Source organism: Ahaetulla prasina, chromosome 11 (genome assembly GCF_028640845.1).
Source record: "Ahaetulla prasina isolate Xishuangbanna chromosome 11, ASM2864084v1, whole genome shotgun sequence".
Lineage (NCBI taxonomy): Eukaryota > Metazoa > Chordata > Lepidosauria > Squamata > Colubridae > Ahaetulla > Ahaetulla prasina.
Genome location: NC_080549.1, coordinates 27,479,329 through 27,494,794, shown reverse-complemented (window position 1 = coordinate 27,494,794; position 15,466 = coordinate 27,479,329). Strand labels below are relative to the sequence as shown.

The following is a 15,466-nucleotide window of genomic DNA, read 5'->3' as shown; positions in this document are numbered from 1 at the left end:
GCCGGGTCTAGATCAGGGGTCTCCAACCTTGGCAACTTTAAGCCTGGCGGACTTCAACTCCCAGAATCCCCCAGATGTATGAGAAGAAATTTCTCAAGTCACCATTGTGGAAGGAATTTTTTGTAGTTGCTCTGTAGTTAAGGCTTTTATTTACACTTTCTCATCCCAAAACAGGATACATATAAAGTATGGTGGGCAGTTGCCATGGGTGGAAAAGGAGAAGCAATCGCTGAAGGCAAGCCTTACTTACTTTTATGGATGGACTCAGAAGAAGCCGTTCTGAAACATGAGGAGAAACTGGCTCTTTTTAGCAAAGCAGGAATAGAGTTTTCACGATCTTGTTTTGATTGGAGTTACTCAACTAATTCTTCACTCTTTAGAAAGATCTGAAAACAGGAAAAGGTGAAAATTAAAATTCTATTTATAAACATGTGTGTGTGTGTGTGTGTGTGCGCTTGTGTATCCCCAACAAGTTTCTTTTCTTAATTTTGAGCACAAAAGCTGGACTTGGGACACTACAACATTTGTTAAATCCTTAATACCTGAGGAATGTCCTTTTATTTCATCCCTCTCTCTCTCTCTCTCTCTTATGGAATAGGCAATGACAATAAAAAGAGTGCCAGGACATGAAGGCCCAGGTTAAAATCCATGTACTGCATACTTGATGTTTCCAGGGTCACTTGAGGCTAGTTCATTCCTTCTCCAATAAATATATTTTGAAGAGTTAATGAATATGCAAAACTGGAGAAATGAGGTGTGAGAAAAAAAAATCATGTCTGCTTCATTCCTTGGAAAAGGAATGGAATAAATTTAACAACAACAACAAAAATCAAGCCATTGCAATGTTTAAAATATGCATGCACTGGTTTGAATTAGGAGCTAAGACCATACAAACCGCCATGTTTATGGCTTGGGATTCTTAATGATTTACTGTAGAGAAAGTAGATTTAAATGAAGACCTAAAACTCTGCATTTAAGCAAAATTATAGCTGTTGGTTGGGTTGGGTGAATTAGGACAATAGTGAGTAGTTATGGAATGCTTTTAGAAAGCAGCAAAGAGATGTAGTGATAACAATGGGCATTTTATCTAGACTAGAGAGCTTAACTATGATTACAACTATATACAAATGACTGTAGAATTCATGTGACCAAACATAGGAAGACAATGTGAGATAACTCATATCTTCTTCTGACTGGTTCCTAAGAGAGCTACTAAAGGACCTATACACACACCTCAAAGGGCTAGGAGAGGACAGGAATGGTAGCCTCATCAGCAAGTTGAGAAAAATGTCTTTAAAAATATAGCAAAGTAGAACCTAAGCCAACAGTCTCCCCCTCTCCCCATCCCGCAATACTCTACAAATCCTGAAAATTATTCCTAGGATTTGTCTTAATCAATAACACTAAAACAATGGCAAAAGGAATGAAAAGAACGAAAAAAAAAAAGGAGAAAAAAGATTCCAACTGAAATATGAGGATAAAAAACTTAACGTATCAGAAGATCAAATGTTTGTAAGAAAGCTTAGAAAGATTTAAGACGGCCACAGGATCATCTTAGGAAAGAGCCAAGGCAGGTCTTCACAAAGGAAGCTCCATGGCTGAAAGGAAGCTGCCTTCAGGACACCTCAAATGAAAGGCCAGATATCGGTGGCGGCTTCTTCTTCTTCTGCCATATCCGTCATTGGACGTTGGCGATCCTATCTTTATCAACAGCCGCATGAAAAAGTTCTGCTGAGTTTTTCCCCAAACTTTCCCTTAGACTTTGAAGCCATGATGTTGTTCTTCTGCCTGGACCTCATTTGCCTTCATTCTTTCCCTGGAGGATTAAGTGAAGCATGGCGTATTTTTCTGGGTGTCGCATCACGTGTCCAAAATAACATTGGTGGCTTGTAAAGTACTTATTCAGAATCTGTAAAGGAGTGATTAGGCTCCATGGAGAGTCAGCCTTGTTCCATCCTGATCCACAACTAATGTGCATTCCATTCCCCATTATTTTGCCCTCAATCCAGCAGTCTCTTGAGATTGCAGGCCATACTCCACATAACTATCTGCAGCATTCTGGATGTGCTGAAGATCCCACAGAATTTCCTCTGATGTATCTTTAGCATCTGTCATCTTTGTTGGTCAATGACTGACATCTGTCATCCTAGCCAGATCTGAAACTAGGCAAACCCTTGTCTAACCATTGCCACCATACTATGAGAGGGAACTAGGAGTCCTAGTGGGAACTTAAATATGAACCAGCCATGTGCTGCAGCTGCCAAAAAAGCCAGTGCAGTCCTAGGCATCCCTCAACAGAGGGATAGTATCAAGGTCATGTGAAGTGTTTGTACCGCTTTGTAATGCCTTGGTAACACTTACAACAATGCGTCCAGTTTTGGTCCTCACATACAAAAAAGATGCTGAGACTCTAGAAAGAGTGCAGAAAAGAGCAACCGAGAGAATTAGGGGACTGGAGGTTAAAGCATATGAAGAATGGTTGTAGGAACTGAGTCTGTCTGGTCTAATGAAGAGAAGGACTAGGGGTGATGTAATAGTAGCCTCCCAGTAATTGAGGAACTGTCACACAGAACAGGGGGCAACCTGAGCACAAGACATAAGGGCTAGAAACTTAATATGAAGAGATCCAACCTAGAACTAGGGAGAAATTTCCTCTCAGTGAAAACTATTAGCCAGTGGAATGACTTGCCTCCAGAAGTTGTGGATGCTCTATCGCTGGAGGTTTTTAAGAAGAGGTTGGACAGGCATTTGTCCCCAATGATATAGGGGACATCCTCCTTGTGCAAGAGATTGGACTTGAAGACCTCCAAGATCTTTTCCAACTTTGTTATTCTGGTTTTTTTTTCGTTTCCTACATTTTGCATGGTTGTTTCCCAATTGAGGCTCTCACATGCTTCAAAAGCTTCTGTTTTTCAAATGAGACCATCCATTTCATCCTGCTAACTTGGCTTTGTCCCCCACCAACGGAGCCTTAGAATTTGTTTCGATGTGAGTCAAGCTGTATCTCCTGATTATCTAGTTTTGTCCCAAAGGTGCTTTTTCTCAAGAGGCAACTGGACTTTCTCTTTTGAAGACGTTTTGCTTCTCATCCAAGCAACTTCTTCAGCTCTGACTAGATGGTGGAGAATGGAAGGATTTATACACCTTGCACAACTGGACATTTGCATTCTTTTAGAGGGTTGTTAAGGTCACCTTGAGGTTTATCTGTATCCTCAGGGTCACCTAAGTCAGGGGTCTCCAACCTTGGCAACTTTAAGTCTTGTGGACTTCAACTCCCAGCCAGCAAAGCAAAGCAAAGCAAAGCAAAGCTTGCTGAGAAACTCTGGGAGTTGAAGTCCACAAGTCTTAAAGTTGCCAAGGTTGGAGACCCCTGACCTAAGTGGTCCAAATGGGGGTGGAGCCTTCTTGGAACTGCTCAAAGGACTGTATTGTAGATTGGGGATAGATGTCAACATATCCCTCCCCTTCTGTTGACATAGATGGCCTCTAATTCCTCTTTCAAGCCAGCGATCCTCTCTGTCCAAAATATGGACTTTGCTGTCTTCAAAAGAGTGGCCTATGTCTTTTAAATGCAGATGGACTGCTGAATCTAGTCCTGATGTGTTTGTTCTCCTACGTTGTGCTATGTGTTTATGAAGTGGTTGTTTTGTTTCCCCAATGTACAGATCTGCACATGGTTCACTGCATTGTTCAAGGAAAAACGAGAAAGTCCAGTTGCCTCTTGAAAAAAGCACCTTTGGGACAATCATGACCTGGATGACTGTGAATCTCCATGGACGTTTATGGTTTTGATAACCATGGTGGCTCATAGTTGGGATGCTGAACCAGAAGATTACTGTGAGGTCGACAGCTCGACAGTTCAAACCCAAGAGTTTGTGCCACATGACAGCATGAGCTCCACCCATTTGTCCCAGCTTCTACCAACCTAGCAATTCGAAAGCCTACAATTGCAAATAGATAAAGAGGTACCACTTCAGTGAGAAAATAACAGCAACATGAAAGGAACTGCTTTGGGCTTCTACTGGGCAATGGAAATGCCACCGGCTAATCCTTTCAAGCTGGGAGCCAACACAAATGTAATAGTATCTATAGTCTGTTCTTCTATTATCCATTGGCAAACAAACTGAATTGTTCTTAGTGAAGAAAGATTTCAAAATACCCCTGTAATGAAAATCATATAGAATAATTCTTTGAAAATACACACTATAAATTCATGGAGAACCACCTTCCTGGAAAGGGAAATAAGTTGTCATACCAAAGTAATCTTGAACCTGATTTTATAGAACAGATTGCATATATACAGTTCTAAGACTGAATTTGTTCCACTGTTTCAAGGATCTTCCACGTCTTTCCTTCAATTTATCCTGTCTTCTAATAGTTCTTCATACGGGACTTATACCTTTTTTCATGCTCTACTTTCTTTCACTTCTTTCCTTTTTTTATGTGCATCCCCCAAGATTCACTCTCAATTCTATCAAAATTATTGCCTACATTCAGATTCTTATCATTCCTTGTAGCTCTTTCGTTATAAATAGTCCACTCAACCACTCTTTTAATTTTATATTCATTACCTTGCCATATGAATATTTATGCTTAAACCTCGTTATTTGAAACAAACATCTTTTCTAAAGAGATATTCAAACATCAATCACTATTCTCCTCTCCTCTTAGGTCTTCAAATGGTCCAGTTGTATTTTCTTGTTTCATTGCCACTCATCTATTCATTTCACTCAGAAAAATATTTCCTCTCTAGATCATATTATATTGAAATGTTGCACAATTCTCCCAGAAGCATGTTTTTCTTCTTTTGATGTCGTTATTTATTGAAATTTAAGATGCAACTGTCACCAACCTTCTACATTCACACACACACACAATTGACATCAATTCAGTTTCTCAATATGTTTTAGTTCCTTTATTCAGAATTAAAATCCCCTCTTCAGGGATTCACCACCTCTGCTCCCTCAGAATAAACCCTTTTCAATCAAATCTATTACTTCTTTATTTCTTTTAGCTTTAGAGACCCTCAACATAACTGGTTTTATTTCATTTCATTTTTAATTCATGCTTCTTACAATCCATCCTATTACATTCTGGGATGCAACCATCCATATCTTGTGCTCATCATCAGATGGACCCATTAAATATATTGGCCTTCCCCATGTCTTTACGATCAATTAAGGCTCTCACATAATATTTTGATGATGTTACATTATGATCCTTGGTGATACTGTGCTACATATAGGGCTCCCTGGTACATCTGGAGCTTTTACAGGACCTTACTGCCATTCCAAATTACGATTACATTTTAAAGTCATCAAAAGTTGAGGAATGGTAAGAGAACTAGGCGAACAGCAAGAAGTGACAAAAATCACAAAAGTTGGGCAGACTGAGAAACTGGGACATAAGCTAATGCAGATAATTGTTTCTATAATTGCTTCCAGCTTTCCACAAAACTGAAGCAAAATACTTTGTGATAAACAGGAAGTTATTTTGAGAACTTATATTTTGAGCTGGACAAATGACTCCCATGAAATGTTAGTGAATGCTTTTGGAAAGAGAAAAGACCAATCACGCAATCATCTTCAATTAAGCAAACAGTGTAGTTGGAAGGGCAAAGGGTGGTGCCAGGTGGCCTCAGCACTCTAGGCTTCTCATCTTACATGTGGCTTCCCCTTTCTTCCCCAATTTCTCTCCCTCTCTCTGCCAGCTATGATTCAGATGAAAAATACAGGTGTGGCACCAGCAGGTGCATGGAGGGAGGCCAGATTTTACATCCTCATTCCATTCCTTTTCCTTTGGCTGGTTTCTCTCATTAACTTGAAACCAGCAGCACAACGACTGGCAATAAGAGGATGCCTTCTACACTCTGTGGGGTCTTGACTTCCAACTGTTAAGGACGTATTGTTCCAAAGCCAGGTAATCATTTGGAGACATTTCACCCATAACTGAAGAGTTCCTTGTTGTTAAAGGTCAAACTCTGCACTGCCTTGATGACTAGAGTGCTGCCAAGGTGTTTTCTAAGCCATCGGAAGGGATGAAAGAGCTTGAACACCCCAAATGCTTTAAGTGGACCTGATCCTGCTTGAGACTTCTATAATATTACTGGATGCAGTTATGATGTGCCACATTTTAGCCCAACTTCCAAAAAGTGGTGCACTGGGAACACAGGGATTCTTCCCCACATAGAATCCAATCCTAATGTAGGAATACCTGGGATTAAAAGAATTTCTTCACAAGAAAGTCAGCACTTGATTTGCCACCTGAAACGAAACAGTTGATTAAAAAAATGCTTTTTCTGGAAATCCCAGACAGAAATCCGGGGCAAAACACTTTAACAGAACAAGGTCTTGCCCCACTGTGACCCAAAGTCTCCCCAAAAGCAGTAGTAGAGCATTGCCATTTAATGTTTAGACTCTGTTCTTTTATTTTGTTCTTCAGCATTTTAGGTCCTGCTCTTCTTTGGTTGTTAGCAGCCACATCCCACAAGCATCCCAAGAATGCATTGGCGTCATTCTCCTTTCTTCCAGTGGTTTGGCCATTCCTTTGCTAATTTAGACCAGACCTATGTGCTGAGCTGACCATTAATGAAAACCATATGAGATCATACTCTAACTTTCAAGCCCTCCAAGCTCTTCTCCAAATTCATCAAGAAAAACAGAAATGCTTTCAACAAAAACTCCGATCTTTCTCATTGGCATAAAAAGTATTTAAAAAGTGTTAAGCTGCATGGGGAGATCAAATAACACATATTCCAGCCAGGTGTTTATTTACTGTGGGTTTTTCCTTCCCTATATGAACTTCAGCTGTTGACACGGTTCCTAGGATTACCATTAAAAGTCTGCTTTGCAGATGTCAGAATTTCTGACCTAAGTATTTAGGAGCCAGTTGGGACTGAGCCTGTACACAAATACCACAATAAATAAATACAATTTAATGAAGCAATCTGCATACAGGTAGCCCTTGACTGACAACCACAATTGAGCCCAAAATTTCAGTTGCTAAGTGAGACATTGTTAAAGTGAGTTTTGTCCCATTTTACATCCTTTCTTGCCTAGGTTCTTAAGTAATCACTGAAGTTGTTAAGTTGGTAACACGGCTGTTAAGTGACTCTAACTTCCCCATTCACTTTGCTTGTCAGAAGGTCACAAAAGATGGTCACATGACCCCAGGATACTGCGACCGTCATAACAATGTGTCAGTTGCCAAGCACCCAAATTTTTGGTTATGTGGCCCTGGGGATGCTGCAGCAGTTGTAAGTGTGAAAAACGCTCCAAAGTCACTTTTTTCAGCACCACTGTCGAAGAGTCACTAAATGAATTGTTGTCAGTCGACAACAATTTGTATTTGTAGCTGCTCCGGCACAGGGGCCCTCATCATCCCTGGATCCACACAAAAGCTGTAATGGAAATTCTTGGACCTGAGGACCCAGGCACTATCATTTTCAAGTCATTTATTAGTAACATGTGGTGTGAATCCAACCAACTGCATCTCATTCAATGCACCATGATCAAAAAAATCCCGGCTCGGATGACTGTTTCAAGCACAAATCCAGATTTCTGCCCCCAAGAAATCCCACTGGTGAAGTTGGCAGGACTTTTTATTCATAAATTCAATCGATAAAGTTATATCCCAGCCTTCATCCAGGAGCTCAAGGCAGCTTCTAGTTCAGTGTCTTGGTTTTTCTTTTCCTTCAACTTCAGCAACTCTGATAAGGCACAAGAATTCTGGGAGATGAAGTCTGCTGAGGTTGAGAAACTCTTTTAGATGGAGCTCTTTTTCTTTTTAAAAATCCTGTAAGAAATTGAATTATGCTGAAACAAGGCCTGGCCTAGGATCACTCACGGCCGCGGGTGAAGAGACCACTGAGACGCAACTGTGCCTAGACTCAAGGGCTGCCTTTGACATTACTTTAGGGTTCTAAAGCAGGTCCTCTCCAACCTTGGCAACTTTAAGACTGGTGGACTTCAACTCCCAGCAAAGCTGGCTGAGGAATTCTGGGAATTGAAGTCCACCAGTCTTAAAATTGCCCAGGTTGGAGACCCCTGTTCTAAAGCACGTTATTCTGACTTGGTGACCCAGCCCCCCTTCTGGTTTTTTTGTCAAAATACACAGGCTACATCTACTACAGAGGTGGCACGAGTATTTGAAATTTTGTTATTTTTTAATATTTTTAAAGTAAAATGATTCAGAGTGCCAAAAGTTGTCATTTGGCAACTGGCTTTTGGTGACGGGGGCTATTGCCCCCTACCCATTCAGCCCATTCCCAATCTCCCTTTGCTTTTCCCGAGGGTAGTCCATAAAGATTAAAAAAAATAAAAAGAAATAAATAAAGGAGACATGCTCATTTTCTGAAACAGAAACCATCTTGCAGAAAACTCCTGTTGGGAGGCAGAATGGCTACGTGCCCCTCAGCAAGGAAGAAATCTTGCCAGTTGAAGGAGGTTTTGCACCCCACCCACCCCCGCCAGGAGTTGTAGTTAAAAAGGGAGGAAGACTGACATAACCTCAATGTAAATAAATAGAGGAAGTTACCCTTGGAGCACTGAAGAGAAAACTCCCAAACACTCTCATCATTTGGAAGAGTCCGCTGGTTGTCAATAGTCCCAACTCTGCTCTTTGGTCCAAGAGTCTGCAGCCAAGTCCTGCCATGTTCCCCAGGCCATGAAATGCCGTTTGACTTCCGGCATGGAAAAAGCTTGAGAGCTCCTGCCTGTGCTGGGATGAGCACCGGTTTTTGGTACCACTGGCTCCAGTTTCTTTTTGAACTGGACAAGAAACAAGTTTGGGGACCCTGTGTCCCCCCAATCCTGAGGGATTACTGCTGGCCTTGGAGCTTTTGATGGGCCAAACGATCCATCTTGTCATTGTCTTTTTAATATGGCAATACAGAAGAAGCCATGTTTCCCTCGAAGCGTTACAAGATAGAGTGACAAACACTAGTACCTTTTGGATAGCTTTAAAAGAGGACTCGATCAATTTGGGGAAGATGGTTATATCAATACAAGTTTTAGTCTCAAGCACACAACGTGCACTTATTTAATACTTGGGCTTCCATTCACTCTAATCGTTAACAACTCTGAGCAGCTTAAAAACACCCCGCATAGTAATTTGGGTGAAAACACAACCAAGTAGCTTTTTAAAAGCCAGGGACATGTCCTCACCTAGAGCCTCCTTCAGCTGAAAGGTTTTCGGGGGGGGGGGGGGGAGAGAGAGAGACTGGCCTTGACTTGCTTCTGCTGGACATGCATTTGGGGAAAAAAGTAACACCAGAGGATCTTTCTGGTCTTGGTGGTTGGTCTGGAATCTATGATAAGGCAGGCCAGGATGACTTTACTTTGTAGCCTGACCATCAGCGGTCAGAGAAATACCCTGGCTTTATGCTTTGTCCTAAGTTATGAATTTAAACTATAACTTAGCTTTCCTTGACCATGAAGTTCAGACTAAAATGTAACAGCAATCTATAAAGTTGGGTTCATACAGCTAAAGCTAGCTAAAAGCAATAAACCATGTTATGTCTTAAACTGAACTTTTATCATTCACAAAGTCCTGTCTGATGAAGGCATTTTTTTTCTGAATTAGGCTTAGTATGGCAAGTGTTCTTACTTGTTTCTTAATGGGGTTTTTTTTTTAAAAAATATGACTATTCATGTAGCCAATTTTAATGTTTTAAAACAATCTTACAGCCTTATCTGAATGTTACTTGTATTGTTAACTGCCTTGAACAGAAGTTGGATGGACACAAGCATACCAGCGGCAATGGCCGGAAGACCGATTTGTGGGCCAGCAAAACTCAGAAGGGAAAAAAAAACGGGGAGGGGGGGAGGGAAGTGCTACAATTGCTGCATCCGTCCTGTAAACCGTGGAAACAGTTTTCTGTTCTGCTGCTTCATAATGGACAATGGATAATGATAGCAAGCTTTTATTAAAGAGTTCAATCTTCCCTTAAGGAAAATCTGTGCAGTATGACAACTTGGAAAACTGGCTTTTTAGAAGTAGGTTATTAAGTGCAAAAACAGCCTGGAATCAAACTTGGCTTTTGCTGATCATGAAGACACATCTATGGTATTTTTCTTGGTGAGAAAACTGAAACGGCTGGCTGTTCCCCTCTCCTGGGATATTTTGTGGCTTTTCAGTTTAGCCCATAGCCCCGGGGTTCTTCTAGGGCCTCAGCTCAACCTGCTCAGAGTATGCCCGGCCTCTTTCTCACCTGGGAAGGTGAGACTCTGGAGATAACCGGAGATTAAGGCCCGCAGACACTCACAGCAGGAGCTGCCCGAGGCCACTTCCACCCGCTCCTCTTGTGGCCCATGACAGCCATTTCAACAGAACCCGGAAGGAGCTTTTTCCTGTGCCCGCCGGGGATCTTTGGGACAGGAAACAAAGCTTCCACCTGGACCACCCAAAGGCCTCCTCATGTCTTTGTTAATGGGACACAAGGGGGAAATCTATGATGGGGAAGTAATCCCCTTGGCCAAGGTTAATTTAATAAAGAATAAATATAAAAGAAATTATGGTAATTCTTTCCTGGCCTATCTTTTACTGGTGCTAAATCAGCTCAACATTTACTGTGGAGGGACAACAGGTGTGATCACCTCTTGTGCAATGAGGCGATTGAATGATCAACGACATCAATGTCATTGATCATTCAATGACATTGATGTCATTGAATTGATGTCAATGATCTCTGACATCAATGGCCTAATTTCTGGGAAAGGGTGGTCAAAGAGAGTTGAGAGAGCACTTGTGGAGACCACAGGATGCCCAAATTTCTACAGGGGAAATGAAGAGGCCTGGAAAAGATTCACCAGGTGCAACATCCGGGTCTCCCATTATTGATGACATGCATTTAATGTGCACCAGAATCTCCGGAAGAAACACAGAACTGTACTAGAGCCAAGTAATTTACTGTTTTTGCAACAACAGCACCAAAAAAAAAAAAAAAAGAGCCTCCTGTGGATTTCTCCCAACTGAGGCGATGCAATCCTTGAACAGAATTCAGGTAAGGCTAAATTCCAGGCGCCTACCGCTTGCCACTGCTCAGCAGCCGGTTCCAGCCTGGATCTCCATCAAGCACCTGGAGCTGGAAAAGGTAGTTCAAGGAAGGCGAAAGCCACCCAATTCTCTAAACCATCTGGGGTGGCTCTGGAATGGCCCCAGGGCAGCTTCTTCGTTTTGAGGGTAGGAAGGAAATAAGGTAAAGGTTCCCCTCCCACATACGTGCTAGTCGTTGCCGACTCTAGGGGGCGCTGCTCATCTCCATTTCAAAGCCGAAGAGCCAGCACTGTCCGAAGACGTCTCCGTGGTCATGTGGCCGGCATGACTCAACACCAAAGGCGCACGGAACGCTGTTCCCTTCCCACCAAAGGTGGTCCCTATTTTTTCTACTTGCATTTTTATGCGCTTTCGAAACTGCTAGGTTGGCAGAAGCTGGGACAAGTAACGGGCGCTCACTCCATTACACGGCAGCACTAGGGACTCGAACCGCTGAGCTGCCGACCTTTCGATTGACAAGCTCAACGTCCTAGCCCCTGAGCCACCGCGTCTAGGAAGGAAATAACACTTACTAAAACCCAGCTTCACTCAAGGAGGAGACTGGAGTCACTTGCCAGATAGAAAAAGGTAAGAGTAGCTGTTGTGGAGCTTAAACAGAACATTTTGCATAGTCATTTTGCATGAGTAGTTCCTCATTTTCTAGTTGGGAACAAAAAAAATGCAACTAACCGATCATACCGAATAAGCAGCCGATCGCAGATATGCAGATTGCAAACCTTTTTAAAATCTGATTGCAAACCTGGAATAAAATGTCTTCCCAATTTTAGGCAATATTATATACTACCCTCTTCTTTACTTATGAAGGTGCCAATGTACAGGTAGTCCTCAACTTACGATCACAATGGAGCCCAAAATTTATGTTGCTAAGTGAGAAATTTGTTAAGTGACTTTTGCCCCATTTTACAACTTTTCCCGCCATAGTTGTTAAGTCAATCACTGCAGTTGTGAAATTCGTAATCCGGTTGTTAAGTGAATCTGGCTTCCCCATTGACTTTGTTTGTCGGAAGGTCCCAAAAGGAGATCATCTGACCCTGGCACGCTGCAACCGTCATAAAAGTAAGTCAACTGTCAAGCATATAAATGTAAATCATGTGACCACAGGGGATGCTGCAACGGTTGTTTGTGTGGAAAATGGTCATAAGTCTCTTTTTCCAGTGCCGTTGTAACCTGTCACTAAGTGAACTGTCGTAAGTCAAGGACTACCTGTACTTGAACCTTCAAATATCCAATCTATTTTAAACAGAACCGTGTCCATCCCAAGGAAGAACTCTTTACACCCATTATCCTGTTAGATGTCTAGTCTCAGAGATGTACTTCATAAAATCGAAAAACTGTATATCGAGTACCGTCAAAACTTTCTACAGCATATTTTTTCGATGCTGACTCAATGAGCACCCTTGAGATGTGAGGGGAGATCTGCAACATGAGCTACGGGAGATTATCCAAATTCAAGTCCAACGGTACAAATGTCCAGGACATCATCTTAAATTGGTATCCGTCATCTGTCTTTCTTAAGAAGTCCTTTTGTTCAAATCTAATTATTTTCACCAAAAAGTTGCTGCTCAATTAACTTGCTGGCTCATTTTTAACCATGTATAATAACAAGCCAGCATTCCACCACTAAACTTCTCCAAACAATGGCCTTCCCACTGCAATGGCAGCAAAAGTTTGTGGTGGAAGGGATGTGTCCGTGTAGCAAAAGATTCCCCATCGGAGCCGCTCCGCGTGCCAAGCCAAGCAAGGGCCGGGCCTTGCCCACTGGACCACCCTTTCCAAAATTCCAGGAGGGCCCCGCTGGAAAGAGCCCGGCCGGCGCCACACCCTAATGTGGGAACTGGGAAGCCACTTGTGGGGTGGAGCACCTGCCCCACAGCATTCCTCTTCTCCCTGCCCTGCCTCCCAGCCTGGGAATCACCCGAGACGGAGCTTCCCCATATCTACAGGAGGAAGTCTAGGACGGGCCTCTCCAACCTTGGCCACTTTAAAGCCTGACGGACTCCAACTCCCAGAATTCCCCAGCCAGATTTGCTTTGCTGCCTGGCTGGGGGATTCTGGGAGTGGAAGTCTTCCAGGCCTAAAGCCGCCAAGAGCGGAGAGCCCTGTTCTAGGACAAGGATCTCCAGCCTTGGCCCCTTTAAGCCCGGAGGACTTCCACTCCCAGAATCCCCCAGCAAGGCAGCAAAGCTGGGATGTAGAGCAAAGCTGGCTGGGGCATTCTGGGAGTGGAAGTCCTCCGGGCTTAAAGGGGCCAAGGCTGGAGAGCCCTGCTCGAGGAGAGGCTTGGCGCCCAAGAACCGTCCGAGCGACCCCTTTGCCGGTGCCACTGACCCAGATTCCCCGGGCCTCCCTTCCCGAGAGGTCCTCGGTTTACGGCCACCCACTTCCCCGCAGCCAAGCCCCCCCCCCTCCCGGGGCAACGGAGCAGGAAGCCGCCTCCACGCTGAGCCCCGCCCGAACAAAGCCCGGGCGCTTCGGCCGCAGCCCCGGCGGGGAAGGGCGGGATGGGACGCCGCCAAAGGGGCCGCCGGAGCCCCCTCGCAAAGAAGCGCCGCTGGGGGGGGGGGATGCGGGGGGGGGGCTCGGCTTCCGAAGCGCCACCTTCGCTGAAGCTCCGAGCGAGCGAGGCTTACCGGGACGGCGGAGGGGAGGCGGCGCTGCTGCGGCCGGGACAAAAGCCTCCCTCAGCGGCCCCGGCCAGGAGCCCATCGCCGCCGCGTCCGCAGGAAGCTCGCCCGGCCCGGCCAGGGGGAGGAGGCGGCGGCGGCGGCGGCAGCAGCGAGGTTGGCGAGCGCGTCGCCCCGAAGCTTCCCCGCTGGCGGCGCCAAGGGGGCGGGCAGGAAAGGATGCGCAGAGCCCCCCCCGCCCGTTCACTGGCCGCGCCCGCCCCGCCGCCGCCGCCGGTTGGCCGCCCGGCCTGCCACTCCCGCCCCTGGAGGGAGGGAGAGAGGGAGGGAGGGAGGGCGCCAAACAAGGCCCCATTGTCCCCGGCGGGGAGGAGAGCCGCGGGCGCCCCCTGCAGGAGCCGCTCGGCTTCGCTCCGCCCGGCCGCCCGCCCGCCGGGGCCGAAGGAAGGGCGCCTCTGGCGGAGCCTTTTGGGCCGGTTCCTGGCGGGAGCTGACAAAGCTCCGCTGGCCCTGCGGGAGACCCCCGCCCCGCCCGCCTGCCTGCCAGGAAAGGAGCCTCGCAAAGAGCCCCCCTCCTCTCCCCCGCTTGCTTTGCCCCAAGAGCCCCGGGAGGGTTTGCAAGGCAAGCGGGGGGGGGGGGGCGGCCCAGCCCCTCCCTCCCTCCCTCCTCGCCGTCCCCCTGCCTGCCTCCTGCAACACAGCACCGGGTGGGGAGAGCGGAGGGGCTCCTCGGAGGCCCCGTGAGAACGTTTCCCCCAGCAAGAGGCTGGCTTCCTCCTTGCAAGCATCATCCATCCCTTCCGGACATCGTCCTCCCAGAACGTGCACGCGGGCCCCGCGTTTAAAGCCACAAAAACGGCCGAGCCTCTTACTGGAGCTCTGCTGAACGGACCTGTGGGCTGTTCCACAAGATCCGTGGTAGATGAATTGGAGTGGCCGGGATAAGGGCAATACCGAGTCAGGGCAACCTGGATACATCCTCTCAACCCGAGTTTAGATCAACACAGTTGCGTATTTTCAAGGTTCCAGCCTCTCTGCATCAGGGCGGACAGTGAGGAGCTGAAAAAGGGAGGGAAGAAATGCAGGAGATCTTCCAGCTGTGCCTTGACCAGGGACCGGCTAACATTCTTGGACAGAAAGAGAGCGAGGAGGCCTCGGATGTGTGTAAGTGGCCTCTTGAAGGGCCGTCACAGGGCAGAGGGTGAATTGCATCTCCCTAGGTAGAAATGGAGCAGCAGCAGCCGCCAGAGAGAGACATCTAGATTCCACGTTAGGAGGAGTTTTCGGGTTAGGAAAGCCTGCCTCCTGGAGTGGTGGGGCTCCATCACTGGGGGGGGGGGGGGTGTTCAAAGAAGATTGGACTGTCATTGGTCTGGAATGATTCAGGGATTTATGACATTCCAGCTTCTAAAATCAGAAACATTTCCCATCCTATCGCAATGCACAGTTCCCTTGGCCAGAGTTACAATCAAAAAGCTTGCAACTATTTTGTAAAGCCATAGTTCTCATAGTGTTTATTTCTACAAATCTTGTTGCATGCTTGTTTTCACCCAGCACAAAATGGCCACTATTTCTTTTCATGCTTTCTTATGTGACTGGCTGATCCTAAGGAGGGAATCAGAAATGTTCCACGGGGCTGTTTCATAAAGCACAGAAAAAGTGCCAGCCTCAGCCATTGTTGGGGGGGGGAGGGGGAAGCAGCTTTGGCAACCATCTTCCTTTCAATGGAAGGAAATAAGAGCCGAAGGTTTCGCTCAAGAAAGCCTGGACGGAGGACTTGAGCCAAG

At 45.6% G+C, this 15,466-nt stretch overlaps 1 protein-coding gene across 3 annotated transcripts in view; it reads right to left on the bottom strand.

The window, feature by feature from the left end:
• Positions 1-15,466, bottom strand: part of AMOT (angiomotin) — a 61,722-nt gene that overhangs the window by 33,768 nt on the left and 12,488 nt on the right. The window contains exons 1-3 of one of the 3 annotated variants that reach the window (XM_058196754.1): positions 13,686-13,864; positions 6,214-6,263; positions 251-386 (exon numbers count right to left, since the gene is read on the bottom strand). The gene's annotated coding sequence lies outside the window, so the exon portion shown is untranslated. Of the gene's footprint in view, positions 1-250; positions 387-6,213; positions 6,264-13,685; positions 13,865-15,466 lie in introns of those variants that run through there. The other 2 variants (XM_058196753.1, XM_058196755.1) reach the window with 2 other exon arrangements.